The 11,218-nt window shown below is 37.3% G+C and overlaps 1 long non-coding RNA gene across 1 annotated transcript; it reads right to left on the bottom strand.

The window, feature by feature from the left end:
* Positions 1-732: 732 nt before the first annotated feature.
* On the bottom strand, positions 733-2,669 carry LOC141621580 (uncharacterized). The gene is made up of 2 exons (XR_012532465.1): positions 1,280-2,669; positions 733-1,182 (listed from the first exon to the last, which is right to left on the bottom strand). It is a non-coding gene; the product is annotated as an uncharacterized LOC141621580 (long non-coding RNA).
* Between the last annotated feature and the right edge of the window lie 8,549 nt (positions 2,670-11,218).

The raw sequence follows: 11,218 nt of genomic DNA, 5'->3' as shown, positions 1-11,218 counted from the left end.
ATATTAATCAACTATATGTTGAGGCAGACATTATCTTTGGTAATGTAGTGTGTATTTACTCACCTTCGGGTTGAGGCTGCCCCGACCAGGGATTGGCGGGATGATTAGTGTAACGAGTAAGTAAAAGAAAGGAGCACGTTGTCAGGGGGTTGTGCAATGAAAAAAGAAATTGGATTGTTTATCGCATGTTTTTGTTGTTAGTATTTATTCCTACTCAACCTCGTGGTTGACTGTGTATTCGTGAACACCTACGATGGGGAGCATATTTGACAGGTACTAAAGATTAGCTGACTCGGGAGCATTGGGATGAGAGCTCGACTTGGACCATAGTTGAAGTCTAGATCACATAGAACAATTACATCACTTTATTTATTTCCGCTGCGAGTTGTAAATGTTTTTATATTAAGTTTTAGTTGGTTAATTTGTAATAAACATGTAATCGCTAAGTTTTAATTTAAAGTAATTTGGTATTGTTGTACTTTGTTATTCACTACCTCGGGAAACCGAGATGGTAACAGTCCTAATTATTTGGGAATGTCTAGCTAAAGGCTCCTGAATAAATGGAGGTGTTACACCTAAGCCCTATCATCATCCAGTTGGCATACATTACCACTCCCCCTGCCACCAACAATGACGCACCACCACAATCCCCACTGCCATCGAAAATGACGTACCACTGGAATCCCTACTGCCGCAAAAAATTACGCACCACCGCATTCAGAAAAAAAAAGATCACCTGTAAATTATTTTTATTTTACCTGGACAAAGAGCATTTTGTAGTGTGATCTACAATTTTATATATACTAAAAAAGTCTAACAAAGCTGTTTCACCAGCAAAAAGTGCATGTTATTTACCCAAAACCCCTAAAAATAACTTTTTTCGAATATTGGGATTTATAACGAGTGGGTTTACAATCATGCTTACATAAGAGATAAAGATTAAGAGTTATCACAATACAAAATGCTCACGTGACAGTTCCAACATTGCACAAACATACCAAATAAGAAGTGATCTAAGCTTCTGTTTGGAACAAATTCATAGATCAGAAGCCTTTCATTTCTTTTCAAGCCGAAACCTAGCAGCCTGAGTTCATATACTAAGCTCATTTTTGAATTCAAGTTCGCCTTGCCCAAAATTCTTAGCGAGCCCTTTCAACTGCTATCTCCCACTGGAAAGTAAACCTTGCATATGTCACAGAGATAAATCAACTAAGCCTCAACAACGGCGGAATTAAACATAATCACAATTAGACCTTCCTGGTAATTGCATGTGACATACCTTATAAACAGTGCCAAATCATCCTCGGCCAAGCTTATTAGAATTAGAAACCATATGCTCACCTATACATTTTTTTATTAGCATTAGAAACCATATGTTCACCTGTATATTTTGGAATTCTTATTGAGTTCGTACATCGAAGATAGTACTTCCGGATACACAGTATAATACTTTCGGATACACAAGTTCATACTTCCGGATACACAAAACAATACTTCCGGATACACACATCCATTTATGTATCTCGAAATAGTAGGTTGTGTATCCAGGGGCTTTACTTTATGCACCCACCTCCAACCATCACCTCTTACGATGACAATCACCAGCTGTCACCGTCCAGCCACCATGACCAATGCTGACCACATCACCATTAACCTTATAAATCACCTTCGACATCACCGACCACCCAAACAACGTCGACATCACCAGCCTCCATGGACAGCCCCAATCCACCGCTGTGACCTCGCCGTCCACACCACCATCATTGGCAGACTTAACCTTCGATGACGAGGATGTTTTTAGACTCGACATTCGTCGACTAAGCCACAATTGCTGTTATTTTTTCAAAACAAAATTCCCCATTATTTTTAGGAGATCTACAGTAGAAGAGGAACACTGCGGCGGCACTTCGTTTGCATCAGAGAATAGAGGAATGAAAAAATGGGAGGGCTAGAGAAGTTCTGGCAAAGTCAACATGAGGTTGCTATACCGACGGCAATGACTGTTAAAGAAATGAACTATCCAGATACACTACTTAATACTTCCAGATACATCTCTTAATGCTTCCAGATACACTTCTTAATACTCCCACATCCCGAAAACCGATATGGGCTGACATACTCTAGCGACGATCTGGTGATACACGCTCTTACATCGCACTCCCACATCACCCAGTCTTTACCACCTCACACAACCGCTGTCGTCAACACCGCAAATGACGCACTACTCCGGCGTCAGTCACTCGGTCTCACTATTCACCATATCACTATTTTATACTATCACCCGACCACATTGATTATAAATTCCTAAATCTGGTATTTTTCAATCAAATTTTTAATAAATATACCAAAAAACAAAATAGAAATACGGTATAATGTAAAATGGGGTTAATGGGGGAAGTATATTTCGTCGGAGGTCGCCGGTGGTAGTGAGTCAGAAAGGAGGTTGTGGTGGAGGAGGTTGGGATGCGAAAAAAAGGCATCATGTGTGGTGAGTCGTCGATCTCATTAATTGTGGCAATTAAATGTGGTCGGAGCTCCGGTGGCCGCCAGCGAGAGTGTGTTGCCAGGGAAGGGAGTAGATAAATATGGAATGTGACTTGAAAAGTTAGGTGAGGTTTACCTTATTATGGGCCGAGAAACTAATTTTGGTCTTTTATTATTTGCTTAATTTGGACTGTCTGAGTGAGTCCGTACGGTTCGCACCATAATTTAGTTCACACGGGATCCTATATATATATATATATATATATATATATATATATATATATATATATATATATATATATATATATATATATATATATATATATATATATATATATATATATATATATATATATATATATATATATATATATATATATATATATATATATATATATATATTGAGGACGTGATTGTTATTGTGGAGATGTAAGACGATTGGGAGGCCGTCTTACGCTTGAGTCGCCTAGCTTCCCACTCAAAGAGGGATGTGCACATTAATGACTTGAGTACAGAGGGACTCGTGTGGTTGAGGCACGACGTTTGGTAGGGGATCCGGTTTGTTGCCGGACCTGGTACTTCTGGGCGTGTCCCCATACCTATTTCTGAGGTGTGGTGTTGTGGGCGTGTCCCTGACACCGGTGGTTGTGAGTACGTCTGAGCGTGTCCCGGTACCGGCATGGTGATTGTACAATAGTGTCTCATACACGTCTTTGTCATGTTGCATACTTATATATAGTGTGTCGTGTCTTAGGTTTATTTATTGAAGCTGACGTGTTTGTGTTGTGTATAAATTGTCACCTATTTTCGGGGTGGCATGTGTTGATCCATATGATATTTCCGATCATATGAGGAACAGTTTGAGTACAGGTTTTTCTTGTTGACGTGATTTGGGTTCGGGCCGCGCTTTGGACTTGGAATCGAGTACTTGGATAGTTGATAGATAAAATAGATGGTAGTCAAGTTATATAGTTCATATTTTATTCATTCATTCATTATTATGTAAAACACCAAACTTGTTATTTATATAAAGGGTTTCTTAATTGTAATTCCGATTTCACTGCCTTGGGAAATCGAGACGGTAACATCTCCCAATTACCTTGGCCGGGTCAGAAGGGGGTGTTACATCATTGGTATTGTTCTGAAATCTTCAATTAGTAGAAGAACCAAGGAGAGTTCAATGATCATCATACAACCCATTGTAAAACTGATTGCAAAGAAACCACTGTTGAAACCCATGGTGAAGAATGGTACGGACCAATCTCTTGAAGCGAATCCATGATTAATTCAAATCTTTAGTATGTCCTTGTTTGAAGCTTGTAATCTGACCTCTTATAGCGTTAGTCCTCTGTGGTGGGTAATATCTCTTGTAGAATGCAAGAGTTAGCGAATTCCAGTCAGTAATGGCATGAGTCTCCATATCTAGATCACTAAGCCACTCTCTCGCATTATCCCTTGGATAGAGAGAAATGAAATAACAACTGCTTTACCTTGTTCTAAGTTACTCCAGCAGTTAATGAAATGGAGCAGCAGTAGTCGGTAAAGGTCTCCATATGCTTACCAGGATCTTCAGTAAAGCCTCCGCCAAATTGTAGTGGAAAGCTTGAATCCTTTTGGAATAGAAGTAAGAGTAGGCTCGGAATGACTATCAAGTGTAGGCATCTTGATTATCACAGGAACTGGATCTTTGGCATCAGAAACTATTTTGTCCTCTTAAAAGGACATATTTTCTGCAAAAGTGAATTGCTCGTAGTCGGCTTCAAGTGTACTCAAGTCTTCCACTTGACTGATTTCTCTCTGAAAATTCCGTCTACAGCGAAACGTCTTTTCGGGTTCGGGATCAAAAGTTACAATCTCCGACCTGTTAGACCTGGGGATTCACGAAACTAACAAGGAAAATATAAAAACAGTCTCAAGGAACTGGAGTTCCATGAGACAAAAGACAAACTAAGAAAAAATAAATAGAGAATAGTTGCCTCCCTGGCAACGACGCCAAATTTGACAAGGGTAAAGTCGTGTCCCCTAAATCAAAGTAAATATAATTCAGTACTAACTAATAATCAGTGGTAAGTAGGGCATCATATACACAGGGAGGTGGTAGTGGTCTATTTGCTAGTTCTTCAGTCCGTCTTAATGTAACAATTTCTTGAAGGTTTGATTTGTTTATTTCTAAACTAATTGCAGTAAAGTAAAAGATGAATTCAATAAGATTAATAAGTTTAGGGATCGGGTTCACTAGGTCAGTTATCTGGGGATAAAATTTAATTAATTAAGAGAGCAATTAAGTTGTTTAAGCGAGAAAGTAGCAAATAACCCCCATACGTTTAGTCTTATATGCAAATCACCCCCATGACTTTCATTATGTGCATATTAGCCCCGCAAGTTCACACTATGGTGCAAATTAACCCCACAATTTTATTTAGTACCCAAATATGTCTACTACTTTACAACAACCTTTTATCCATCTTTCTTCTCCAATTAATCGCTCAACCCTTGTTTAATTGCCACAAATTAGTCATCTACCCCACAAAGTGATTCATCTATCTTATAATTACAGATTTAGTGCCACCATCATGAAATTAATTAAAAAAAGAAGTGACATAAGATTTAATTATGAATTTATTGGAAACTAGAAAACTATCACAGTGCATACGATCAAAGTTGGTCCATGAGAATCTACTAGTAGTAAACGAATCATGTGGGTTGAAATAGAGGTGGTTGGTGATAACGATTTTCCGATGATGTCATGGCGATAACGATATCCATGGTGGTAGCGATGTTCTATGGCTAGGAATTAGTGAGACCGAGATTGGTAGAGATTTAAAAAGGGTAAAAGTATAAAATGTAAGTTTGCCAAATTGGCTACTAATAATATATGGAAGTATAATTTTTGTTTAAATGTTATAATTCAATCCTCCTATATACTTATGCTAAGAGAATAAAAATTCTCAAACATTTTCCCTCCAATAGGAATCTCTTAGATAAGGAAACAAGACTTTCTTTTGATTAAATTATTATCTTTTAATTAACATACAATCTTTTAATCACTATAATATTTTTTGAACTAAATTATATTCATTTAATTAAAAAAAGCCTGGTATAGAAATCTAAATATTTGTATATGAAAAACCTACAAATTGATATTATTATTTTCGTATAAAAAAACATAACATGTACTTAATTAGTACGAAGTATAAAAAAATTCTGAATTGATATTATTAATGTCGTGAAAACAAAATTCATTAAAACTATTTGAGAAAATTTATAAATTGGAATTATTTATTAGTAACGGAGTATGTGGTAAAAAAGTTTTATTAAAATACATATTTCAGGAATTTACTCAATTCTTTTCATTAGTTTTCCATTTTCTTTTTTATTCTCATATTAAAATATAAAAAATTAATTATGTGTCAATTTAAAATCTACAAATAATAAATTATTATAAAATAAATTGTCTATATATCCCGTGCATGAATGTTGTAAATTTATATTAACCTCACAAGTGAACGAGTGATCGTTGTATATTGCAAGGGTTGAATCCCAAGGGACGATATCTATGGTTCTAAGACGGTTTAATTTATCCTAGTTTAATTCTAGCCAAAAGCAATTGATTGGTGACTAATGATAACTACAACTAATGCAAGAGAAACAATTAACAAGTAAGTAAGAAAATTGATCTAACTCAAGGATTTAAAAGACTATGGTTGTAATACCATGGTTTTCTGGTCTCAGCTTACTCGGTCGAGTAGGCCATACTCGGTCTAGTAAGTTGTCGAGTGCTTTTAAACAAGCTAGTGTTTTGGGTGTAATCGGCCGAGTATTGAGGAACTCGGTCAAGTAGGTCATACTTGGCCGAGTACTTCAGGTACTCGACCGAGTACCCGATCTGACGGGTTAGTTTTCCGCGGTTTTGATTAAAATAATTGGAGAAGTATATAAAGGCGTGTTAACAGTTTCTAATCATTTTTTAATCTCTTTTCTCAAATATAAACTACGTACACTGCCTCTCTAATCATTCTAATCATCTCCAAGGCAAAGGTTGTTAGATCTTGAGTTTTAGCATCTTATTCCGTGTCAATCGCAGTAGTAAGTGTCTTATGCTTGTTGATTTATTGTTATTCTTATAGTTAAGTAAACACTAATTTGGGAAAATTGGGGGAATTGGTAATTGGGCATACTATATCGGTTAATTGAAGGGTAGTTAGTAACTGTATGTGATTATTACTTATAGGAGATGGTTCCATGGAGGTTTGCTATTGCAGTTACTTGTGTAAGTGCTTGGATTGCGAAAAGGTAGGGTTTCCCTACTTAGTTGATTGCATAATTGGTAATAAGATGGCATTTGTGTTGATTGGTTGGTATTATTATTGTGATTGTGGTTGATTGTGATATCTCTGGTTATTGGTTACTGTTGGTGAAGCCATTTTCGGGAGATAGTCTTCACACCCAAGTTCTCCCCTTGTGGCTCCCGTCACAAGGGGGGTGTGCACATTCCTGGGTTCGCTAGTTGCGATGAGAGGAGCTTAGGTGGGCAAGGCTGCGATCCCCCACTAGCGGTATGGGTTTCCCGTTGCGATGGGAGCATGGCAGGGCTACACACTTCGGTGTGTAGTCGGTTACTGGTTACTATTGGAGTTTGGAGGATGGTTACTGCAGTTTGGATTAACTTGTGTATTAGTTTGTGTTTGTGATTTCTTATTCTGGTTATGCAGTTGACTGACCCATTTTTTTTCAAAACTGTGGTGATCTATTCAGGGATGGTGAGCAGTTGGTTTAGTAGGTAATGGCTGTGGATGTAGCTCGCGGGTTCTGGATAGGGCCGAGTCATCACCTTGAGCTTAGCTAGCTTTCGGTGTCGCTTGAACATTAGTTTATTTTGGTTGCTTTCGGAGTTGTAACAGTTTTGTTCTGGACATCAGTTATATTTTTTTTAAACCTTTTTGTACTTTTAATAAATGTTCTTTGATGGTATATTTGATATACTTTACCTTGGGCAACCGAGATGGTAGCACTTTGATATGCTAAGGTTGTCTTGGGAAGGCACCTTGGTGTATGGGGGTGTTACAAAGTGGTATCAGAGCGATGATTTTGGAACCTAAAACAAATGAACAAAATGAACATAGGGTGTCTAACTAAAATGAATCCGGGTAGGATTGTTTGGAGCTACCGCAAAGGTTTGGGAGACGTCCTAATACCGCAATGTTGCCCTTACAACTTCGAAACGGTCACTACGGGGTGTACCAAGGGGATCGTTATGTGTATGCGTGTTCTATGTATGTGTGTGTAAAGTGAATGTATATATGTTTATAAAAGGTGAAGTATCATGATGTAGAGTATATGGAAATGGAGTGAAGATATAAATTGGATGTAGTATGGCATGTTACGTTTAATTTATATGTTCGTACGATAAAGGTTCACCCTGGTTACTGGTTTTAAGAGTGTTGAGTTGCTATTGTTTGAATTGTTAAAGTTAAAGTTGATTTGTTAAGGAAATTTGATTTGTATGAACTCCGATTATTGAAGGGCTGTCTTTAAATGATCATAAGGCGAGTTCTAGGAATGATATTGATGTGATTCCAATTGGAGGTGATAACTTGTTCTCTTACGATTCTAACAATAAGTCACACACCCAAAATGACCAAGAATTGAGGAAGATATGACCGTTGTACAAAAACTAGACGCAGCTGAGAATTGCGCAGGGTACTCGACTGAGTACCTCAGGTACTCGACCAAGTACGCGATACTCGGTCGAGTATCACTGGAACTCGACCGAGTTCGGTGTTTTTTATTTTTCAGTAGCCACTGGAAGATGACCACTCGTCCGAATAGAGGTAGTACTCGACCGAGTACCTGAGGTACTCGACCGAGTATGCTTTATGTCCATTTTTGATCAGCTACTGGAGTTGGATTACTCGGCCGAGTTGTCAGTATACTCGACCGAGTAGCTCGTATTTGACCGAGTACTTCCAGGTACTCGACCGAGTACCTCTTTGGCGTATGTGATATTTGTTTTGAGTCGTAGACTATGTGCTTACGTTTGTCTTGGGTCTTAAAGCATTATGTTACATATGTGTTGGTCATGATATGTAAGTTACCAGATCCTATGACGTGGAGAGTACCACCTTATGATGGGTGTGAGTTTGGTGTATGGGGAAGGACATGTGGTTATACATGGTTGTGGTGGATAGTGGAAAGAGGAAGTGAAATTGATGAGCTTACTTAGGCAAGGAGCACATTTTGTGGGGTATGGTGGGTGTTATAGTTGTGAGCTTGAGTAATGTAGTGATAAGTGTATATGGTCAAGGGGTAATGTACTTCCGAGGAATGTGGGAATGAAAAGTTTGAAATGAGGGATGTGAATTGTGGTAATTTGGGATATGTAGGGGTCTAATGGAGGGACATGGGTATGACTACGTTGGTGGTGGATATGTGTACTGGAAAGCCGTGATAGAAGAATGGAAAGAAATGGTGTTTAGTGAGCATAGGTCGATGGATGCCGCAATGTGGATTTTTATGTAGTGGTTGTGTTAGGGAATTTGGATTACTAGGAGGTGAGCCTAGTGTATAATTCTTTGGGAAGTAACGGAATGAGGTGAATCTTGATTTCTGGAGACGTTAAAGGAAGATGTAATCAATTAAGGAGAAACCATTGAGTGGATTATGGGCGTGTCAAGTGCAATGGGACAAGAAGGATGAGAGGAAGTCGAGTGAAAGTTTGCAAAAGTTATGGGGCACGAGAGTAAGGAATCAGGGAGATGTATGATACTATCATGAAGGTGTGAGTTAAGGGTTATATAGGAATTTCAAGACGACATGTTAGTCATGAGTTTTGCGGAATTAGGGGAGTAATAAGTTGGTAGAGTGTTTGCAAGGTATGAGACTTCGATGGTGAGATAGGTGACGATACAATCGAGGACATTATGGGAATGAATGCTGAGGTAATTTTGTTGATGGATTTGATGTTCGTTATTTGGGATGGTAACCGAAGATAGGAAAGCAACTATTATATTTAGAGGTGATTATGAGAGAATAGTGAAACGGAATATGGTGGTGTCGTGGTGTTGTCACTAGTGGTTAAAGATGGTGTTAAATAGGGAAGTTAGCCGTTGTAAAGAGGTTGATTTTGTGGAGGCTGGATTGGTGTGTATGGGTGTGAGGGAGTATAAGGTGTGGATATAGGAGGCGTTTGCTGGTAGTTCAGTATTAATGATATGGTTACAATGGTTAGGAAGTGGTAATTAGGTGGATGGGAGAAGGTGTTATGAAGGGCTTATGAGTTTAACCTGGTGTTAGCGATATACCTTACCAAATGGTAACTTACGTGATCAGGATTAGCTAGTTAGATTTGATTATGGGGCTATGATGTGTGTAAGTAATTGTGTGAGGTTCTGACCTCATGAGTAGTGGTAGGGTACGAAATTCATAAAGTTGTTATCTAGTTATTCCGTGTAACATGTTGCTGTTAGGTTTATTAACCTATTATTAGACTCCTCTAATAGTGAACTAATTAACCTTTAATTTTATGTTCCTTAGATCTAGTGCATGCATAACAAAATAAGAGATTGATAAGAAAACAATGTCCCTTACATTGTTAATTTCGGTTTTGTGGGCACAAGTAAGGTCTCATACCTGCACTTGTTCTTGAGCTATGATGAGTATTAAGATGATCCTCCAAGGACTCCAAGTATAGAAGCCACTCCCCTTGATTGCGCCCAAGATTATCCCTTATCTCTACTAAATAATATTTGCTAGATATTTGTTTAGTAGTTTACCTTAAAATTGATTACTAGTACTCATATATTACACTAATAATATTAGTAATTTGATTTGAACAATTTGGATCATGATTTATCTAATTTTGGAAAAGATGAACAAAGTATGAGAGAGGTATGCATGAATGAATGAATGTGCATTAGATGAATTAATAGAGAATAATAATTCTCTAGTATACAGGAGGGGGTCACTGTTTTGGGAGGATGGGAGACCAATATTTGGTCTTTCACTTTTCCCTTTTGTTCTTATCTAAACACTAGGTGTAAGACTAGGCTAGTGTACTCATCACATATGTCATACACTATGAACAAATGCAAACAAACAAAAGTCATTTGATACTACCCAAAACCGGTTTCTCCTCTTAAAATGGACTACCATTTTATTTTGTCAATTTGTCATTTGTTACACAATATTTTACATGTAGTATGTTACATGTTATTAATTAATTTAATGCATATTTTTCACATAAATATCATTTTATAAATTAACTAAATTACATACAACAATTTGACTAGTGATACTTGATCACATAAATAAAATGGATCATATAATTATAATTCACAACATCTTGTAATTATAATTAACCATTCATTCTCATCTCTATTGTTTCTCAAACAATAAACAATTTTAGTAATAAAGCATTTCAATTACTAAAATAAATCTTATTGAATCCCATTACAATAAGATATAAACATTCTCTCTCACAAATTGAATTGTACAATTTTAAGGAATTGATCAACTTGTATCGTCATACAATTAATCACCTTTACTGATTAGGGCATCATCCTTTAGGTGTGACCTTAAGGGATCAACTGACCACCACCGTCCTACGACAGTAACGTCAAACTCTAGCAAGCCAATCGTTACCGATTAATGTTGATCAGTTGACTATATAAATGAATCATCCCTTACGTATTCTTATTATGAGATTTAATTATGATGTTAAATCATGTGAATGCAC

This window comes from Silene latifolia, chromosome X (assembly GCF_048544455.1).
Source record: "Silene latifolia isolate original U9 population chromosome X, ASM4854445v1, whole genome shotgun sequence".
In the NCBI taxonomy this organism is placed as follows: domain Eukaryota; kingdom Viridiplantae; phylum Streptophyta; class Magnoliopsida; order Caryophyllales; family Caryophyllaceae; genus Silene; species Silene latifolia.
This window is presented reverse-complemented; position numbering and strand designations above follow the sequence as displayed.